Below are 8111 nucleotides of genomic sequence, written 5' to 3'. Positions count from 1 at the left end.
TCTCACTCTCACTCACACTCACACACACACACACACGCACTCTCACTCTCACACATGCTTCTGCACCACATACACATACTGTATACGCACTGCAGACGGAGTACGTGTGAACTTGGCACAACAAATCTAGTTCAACATCTGAGGCAACGCCACAAAGAGCTCTATGACCAATGCATGGCAAAAAAAAATCCCTGGACAGGAATTTTTTTTTTTCTGCCATATGTCTAATTCTAGAGACATTTTGTTACACCTTTACTTAGTGATTATTTTGCCTTATGTCTGTTCTAGAGACATGTTACAGCTTTTTAATAAAGCTCTAATTGGTTTTCTTTTGGAAATATGTTTCAAATTCACACTGAATGCATTAATGACTGTAAAGCATGTCTGTGTGTGTCAAAATCGTGATTAAAATTGAAATCGCAAAATTGATCAAAGAAATCGCGATAGGTTTTATTTGTCCATATCACACAGCCCTACTCCACATATACATATCTTTACACTATAAAATAAATGAACATATAGAGAAATAACAGAAATAAACGTATTACAATAACATCACAACATGTCATAATTTCCCTTGGACTCGTCAGCTTCCGGTTTCTTCGCATCAGTGCACCACAACTCTGGTACTATATAGCCAGGCCACTGGGTGGCGCTCAGGTTTGGCCGGCCAATGGAGGAAAAGCAATGCAAAAGACCAACTACACAGACACTGGCAAACACTGAACACAGGTAAGTATTTACGACACAAAACAAAACCAAAAGAAAACGAAGGACAACTACAAAATAAGCATGTATGTGTTATATGCAGCGTGGATTACTGTCAGGGGATGGAAATGGAGTGGATATGTTTGCATATATGAGAGACCAGTATGCTAATGGCATGCATGTAAACCCACATCGCCTCAGCAGGGAATTATGGAGGTGGAATGAGGTAAGATGTGGTGTGTATGTGTGTGTGTGTGTGTGTGTCTGTAAGTGCTGCACTAACCAAAAGGGACAGGTCACTTTGTTACATCACCTCCTCCCTCTCCAGGCCGTGAACTGATCGGGTACCGAGACAGGTAGTCGGCTATCTTGTTCTGGGGCCCAGGTCGATGTCAAATTTTGAATTGGTAGGGTTGCAGGGAGAGGTACCATCTGGTCACACGAGTGTTTTGATCCTTCATTGTGCGGATCCATGTCAGGGATCTGTGATCTGTTTCAAGGATAAACTCCCCAGCAGGTAGTACCTCAGGCTCTCCAATGCCAACTTGATTGCCAGACCTTCCTTCTCCACTGTGGAATATCGGGTCTCTCTTGGCAGCAACTTCCTGCTCAGGTACGCAATGGTCCTCTCTTCACCCGGATCTCTCTGGGCCAGGACTGCTCCAATTCCCACAGCAGAAGCATCTACCTGATTGACAAACTCCTTGTTTAAGTGTGGACTCTTGAGGAACTGGGCCCGAACACATCTTTTCCTTTAGGGTGTAAAGGCTGCTTCACACTCCTCAGTCCAGGTAATGGGGTCCTTGACACTTTTGCAGAGTAGGTTGGTCAATGGGACAGCAGTGGTAGAAAAGTTGGGGATAAAACATTGATACCATCCCACCAGCCCCATGAAAGACCTGACTTCTTTCTTCATTCTCCGTCTTGGACTGCGTCGAACAGCTTCTACTTTGTCTACTTGATGTCTCAGCTCCCCATTTCCTAGGAGGTATCCAAGGTAGTTGGTCTCAGATTTTGTCCACTCACATTTAGCCACATTTAAGGTCAGGCCAGCCTCTTGGATCTTGCACAGGGTCTTTTCAAGGTGCAGAAGATGGTCTTCCCAAGTTGCACTGTATATGATGACGTCATCCAGGAACAGTGTCTATAAAAAGTATTCATACCTCTTAATTTTTTTTCTTCACGTTTTGTTATGTTGCAACCTTATGTTTAAACTACTGTAAATAACTTTTTTTCCCACATCAATCTACACTCCATACACCATAATGACAAAGCAAAAAAAACAAAAAACAGGTTTGTAACAACTTTGCAAATTTATTAGAAATAGAAAACTGAAATGATTCCATTGCATAAGTATTCTGGGACAGTTGAAATTTCGCTCAGGAGCATTCATATTGCTTGTTACTACACTTCGAGTGGTGTTAACCTGTGGCAAATTAATTTGAATGGGTATGATTTGGAAAGGCACACACCTCTCAATAAAAGGTCTAACAGCTGAAAATGCGTATCAGAGCAAAAACCAAGCCCTAAGTTCAAATGAACTGCCTGTAGAGCTCAGAGACAGGATTGTGTCAAGCCACACATCTGGGGAAGAGCTCAGAAAAAAATTCTGCTGCATTGAAGGTTCACAGAAGCATGTAGCCTCTATTATCTATAATGGAATAAGTTTGGAACCACTAGGACTGTTCCTAGAGCTGGCCTCCTGGCCAAACTGAGCAATCGATGGAGAAGGGCCTTGGTTAGACTGGTGACCAAGAACCTGATGGTCACTCTAGTTGAGCTCCATGATCATATATGCAGATGGGAGAAATCTACAGAAGGACACACATCACTGCAACACTCCACCGATCCGGTCTTTATGGCGATGTGGCCAAACTCAATCCTCTCCTCAGTGAAGACACATGAAAAACCACTTGGAATTTGCAACAAAGCACCTAAAGAACTCTCAGATTGTGAGAAACAAGATTCTCTGGTCTGATGAACTGCAATTCCAAGCATCATGTTTGAAGGAAACCAGGTACTGCTCATCACCTGCACTAGGTGTTGTCAAAAGACCCGGTACTTCGGTACCAAGTTGGTCTAAAAAAAATTACTAACAAAACACTTTAAAGACCGACACCCCGATCAAATGAAAGAGTTCAAGCAGGTAAGTTTCAATTAAATTTTTAATATTTAGAGCTTCTGTTATGAATATTATTCCATGTTAATTTGAATGTCAGATTGAAATAAACATCGCCGTTAGCGTATACGTAGTTAATCGTTAGCATAAGCACGGCTAATGCTAATATAATGAGCATTAGAATGAAGTTTCTTTGTAAACCATTTAATGCACCTATAATTTTTATTAGTGTAAAAATCAGGAGGACATAATGGTATTTACTAATTTTACACACCAGAGGCTTTTGAATGAACAGTGTATCCAGTGGCAGCAGAAATATGACAAAAACTTTTGGGTGAAACTTGTTTATTTTTTCATACTTTTATTACTTGTATAAAAACTTGAAACAATTTTAAATACGTATAAAGAATGGCATTGGTTTTGTACATTTAATTTTTGAGAATGTCCTTGAGTGGCCCAGCCACAGCCTGAGCTTGAACCCAATCGAATATTTCTGGAGAAACCTGAAAATGTGCGTCTGCTCCATCCAACCTGACAGAGCTTGAGAGGTGAAGAGGTGAGGACAAGAATGGCAGATAATTGCCAAATTCAGATGTGCAAAGCTTGTCGCATCATACCAAAAAGACTTGAGACTGTAAGGGACTGAGGGACTCGTCAGAGTAGAAGAAAAGCTCAATGCACCAAAATATAGAGATAGCCTTAATGAAAACCTAGTCCAGAGCATTCAGAACCTCAGACTGGGCAGAAGGTTCTCCTTCCAACAGGACAATGACCCTAAGCACACAGCAAGAGTGGCTTATAGACAACTCTGTGAATGTCCTTGAGTGGCCCAGCCACAGCCTGAGCTTGAACCCAATCGAATATTTCTGGAGAAACCTGAAAATGTGCGTCTGCTCCATCCAACCTGACAGAGCTTGAGAGGTGAAGAGGTGAGGACAAGAATGGCAGATAATTGCCAAATTCAGATGTGCAAAGCTTGTCGCATCATACCAAAAAGACTTGAGACTGTAAAGGTGCTTCAACTAAGTACTGAGTTAAGGGTATGAATACTTATGCCATGTACTTATTTCAGCGTTTGAATTTTAATAAATTAGCAAATTTGTCACAAACCTGTTTTTTGCTTTGCCCATTATGGTGTATGGAGTGTAGATTGATGTGGGAAAAAAAGTTATTTAAAGCAGTTTAACATAAGGCTACAACATAAAACGTGAAAAAATGAAGGGGTATGAATACTTTTTATAGGCACTGTAAATGAATATATACAGAACTAAGCATATTCCAATAACATCACAACATTTCATAATTCCTCTTCACGCCTTTTATCGCAACTATATATATATATATATTTGTCACAAAACAAAACCAAAAGAAAACAAAGGACAACTACAAAATATGCATGTATGTGTTGTATTGCGCAGCATAGATTACTGTCAGGGGATGGGAATGGAGTGGATATGTTTGCGTGTATGACCAGTAGGGGTGTAACAATATTCAAACTGAACTGAAAAAACGCGATGCACCACCCACGATACATATCGCGGTACTCACACACGGAGAGCCTCGTCAGACAGCGCGTGCTGCGCAAATATAATAAAGAAACCAAGCAAAGGGTGCTCTCCATATAGCGTAACTGAACTGACCAAGCTTACTCACGCGATCACTATATACACAATCAATCACTTATTTACACTGTGTGTATGCATTTTTTCCCTCATTATAATAGGAAGATCTGCGAGCGTATAGGACTCCGTAAACTCGCCAAAAAAATTTTTTTCAGAGCAGTTGACTTCGAGCTGGTACAGAATTGAGTTGGTACTATTTACCGGATCTACACGAATCACACAAATGACCCATTTTGAATTCAAAACAGCGAATATCGCATCCCTGCATGTGTTTACATCTGAGAAAGTATGTCTACTATGGCGACAGATATGCTACTTTGGCAGACAACAGTCTGATCTTGATGGAATGTTTTCATACTATAACTTACACAAAAAACAAAAACTAAATGATCATCTGTAATTTTGTGTTTCGTCCATACATGTCAACAGACAGCCCAGAATTCCAGTCTAAATGTTTCTTAAGAACCAAATCAGCATATTAGAATGATTACTGAAAGATCGTGAAAACAGAATGGGCTGCTAAAGTGCAGCTTTGCAATGGCAAGAACTATTAAAATAGAAAACATTGATTTTTAATCGTAATAATATTTTACCATTTTACTGTTTTTTTGATCAAACAAATGCAGCTTTGTGAGCATAAGAGACTTCTTTCAAAAACACATTATAAAAAATCTTACTGACCCAAAACTTTTGAATGGAAGTGTACCATTAAACACAAATTCTGTCCTTAATACATTAGAGGTTCTGTTTAGCTCCAAGGTGTTATAATACTGACTTGTAAGATTTCTGTTAACATTTTATTTGGCCTGTATGTGTATGTGTGTGTGCATGTGTGTGTGTGAGAGAGAGAGAAAGAGAGAGTGAGTGGTCAAGTCTTTAATATATATATCTACCAAAAGTCCCAAAATATCTTTCCCACAAGGCAGAGATGGAATTTACCCTAAGATCATGTACCTCAGGAGGATCAGCAGAAGAAATGCATACAAGGAAACACAGTTTACTCTATTGATCTGTTTTTACCACTCCTCCATCCTTTGTTACTGCAATTTCTATTTTCCAGTCCCTATATTGACTAAATGGTTCCTTGTCTGGATGTAATTTATTCCCATAGTCTGTTCCAAAACATGGTAACAACATATGACTCGCCTTAAAGGGACAGTTCACCCAAAAATGAAAATTCTGTCACCATTTACTCACCCTCATGTCACTCTAACATTCTAATAATTTCATTGTGTGGACAAACACACAATGTTGAAAGATTCTTCACATATATATATATATATATACATATAAGATCATTTTAAGCTGCTAAACTCCGGGAAAGTTTTCAGTCCAATGGTCCAGTAAGCGAATGCATTCAAACAATCCGTCCAAAACAGCGCTAATATAAATGAAACCAGGCTGATTACATCAGAGATTGCAGAGAGAACAGAGACTCGCGTTGCGTTTTCAGGGAATTATTCATTCCAGTGTGTTTCGCTTTTAAATACGAGCTCTGTCATATTCTGTGATTGTCTCTGAAGAGCGCAAGCCCTCACACTAGGGCTGGGAATCGATTCCAAAAAGAATCCCATCAAGGGGAATCGACTCCTCATTCAGAGCTGTTTTCAGTTCAACAAAGCTTATCTATGGGTGACTCTCAAACGGCAGGCTGCATCCTACAAAGGCTGCATATCTCAGCTGCTACGCCATCAAACATCGCTGAACGTCAATTCACGAAAATAAACTGAATGAAAAGTTGGTACTGAGCTCGTCTGAGTTTGCAGCCTTCCGTTTTGAGAAGCACCCATTAATTTGCCTCTAGCTCACTAATAGTGTTTAGAAGTCTGATTCGTTTCCACGGAAAATAATGTGTTTTTTTAACTTTAAACCGCATAAACACATTTCATTACACCAAACACACAAAATAATGTTCTTTTTAGCAACATCATATGACCCTTTTAATGAACCAGTTCAAAAAACGATGAAAAAAACGAGGTTATTTTATGATGGAACTGGCTTTTGTCCACAATTTTGAGCGCTGCACGACAGAATAGATCATGACGTGATCGAGGGTCTTGTTCTTATTTACATCTTAAATAAAATGTTATTTTTTAACCTTTCTATCAGCCAATGATAATTCTGAAAGAAAATGCCGAGAGCACAGATCAGTGGCTGAGAACGCATCTGATTGACAGATAAACCACGAGCTCTTATTCTATCAATGTGTTGTTGTTAATGTTCTGGTTATTTTGTTTCGGTGTACAGTTTGTTAATTTTGTGCAAAGCATACAGTTTAAGTAAACTTCAATGTCTTGTTCCGTTCATGCAATAAATGTATGTCTACTGCTGAGCTGTTAGCTATGACTAATTTCATGCGCAATGCAAACAAAATTACAATTTACAATCAATCAGAGCTACAGAAATGCATCGTAATTTTTACAAATAAAGCTTCATATTATGAGAAGGCTACTTTCTACGACCTTAGTCATGGCGAAATTAGGTTCCTCCAATCTAAAAAAAACAAGAAACGAAAAAGAATCGGAAACAACAGTGAGGAATTGATTCTTGGAATCGAATCCCATTGATTCCAGAACCGGGAATCGGAATCGGACTCGATTACAAAAATTTCGGAATCGAACAGCCTTAGCTCACACGTCACACGCGCTGTGTGTAAAGTAGGCTACAGGCTGAACGGATTGTCAACATCCCACCGCTGTATGGCCAGATGAGACGCAAACTTCGTTTTCTCGACTTGATAACCAGTCTCGTTAGTAAAGTTTTGATGGATGAAGACTGCAATCAAGGTAAAGACAATTGCGGTGGCGTACAGGAGTCGTACAGTAAGCACGCGTGAGTCCATTATATTAATGCGTGTATGAGTGCTCTTGACGCACTGATCGCACATTGTATTTATGCACAGGCACAGACATTTCCGTACATTCATGTTGTTTCCACACACATTCGCGATAATATTTTGATTTGTCATGTTTATGCTGCTGAGTCATGTGTTCGCTATTGTGAATAGATCCGTATATATGCAGTCAGCAGGCGGTTGGTTTAGGATTTTTTTGGCATCACCATGTGGTCCTGTTTGGTATCGCAACTCGACTTCTCTAAAATGTAAAAAAGCAGAAGAAGTGTTCCGCAAGTCATATAGGTTTAGGATAACATAAATTGTAAAATAAATCTCTTAAAATGCTAAACAATATATTTAAGTGTAAAGATGTGCTTACCTTCCACTCATAGTCCAACTGCTTCATAGCACGACAGACCTCTTCTCTAAAATGTAAAAAAGCTATTTGCTGTTGCACTGTACACATACTATACAATAAATAAATTTTTTTTTTTTTCCCCCCGCATTTTTTTTCATTCATATGCACATATGGGCTCCTTATATCATTTGGTTCTTTGGTGTCCTTTTGGAGTCGTTTTTTGGAAAGACATCTACATTTATCTTGAAAAAAGCTTGCAGAAAATACAGATTTTTGAGAATCACCCTTCAATCTTTTGGTTTACTTTGCTGAATATAGCAAATGATGACAAAATAACCATTTGAAACAAGATAAATGGTCTATGCTTAATTTCATGAAGTGTGCGATTAATCGCGATTAATCACAGAAAAAGGATGTGATTAATCAGATTAAAAAACTTTATCGATTGACAGCCCTAATATATATATA

At 39.0% G+C, this 8111-nt stretch overlaps 1 protein-coding gene across 2 annotated transcripts in view; it reads right to left on the bottom strand.

Annotated features, from left to right (window-relative positions):
* The window catches only part of LOC107726302 (5'-AMP-activated protein kinase catalytic subunit alpha-1-like), a 29399-nt gene that overhangs the window by 5225 nt on the left and 16063 nt on the right, over positions 1-8111 (bottom strand). The window lies entirely within an intron of this gene.

The sequence above is a fragment of the Sinocyclocheilus rhinocerous genome, unplaced genomic scaffold (assembly GCF_001515625.1).
Source record: "Sinocyclocheilus rhinocerous isolate Xijiao unplaced genomic scaffold, SAMN03320098_v1.1 scaffold486, whole genome shotgun sequence".
In the NCBI taxonomy this organism is placed as follows: Eukaryota; Metazoa; Chordata; class Actinopteri; order Cypriniformes; family Cyprinidae; genus Sinocyclocheilus; species Sinocyclocheilus rhinocerous.
Note: the sequence above shows the minus strand (reverse complement) of the source record. Positions and strands in the feature narration are given on the sequence as shown.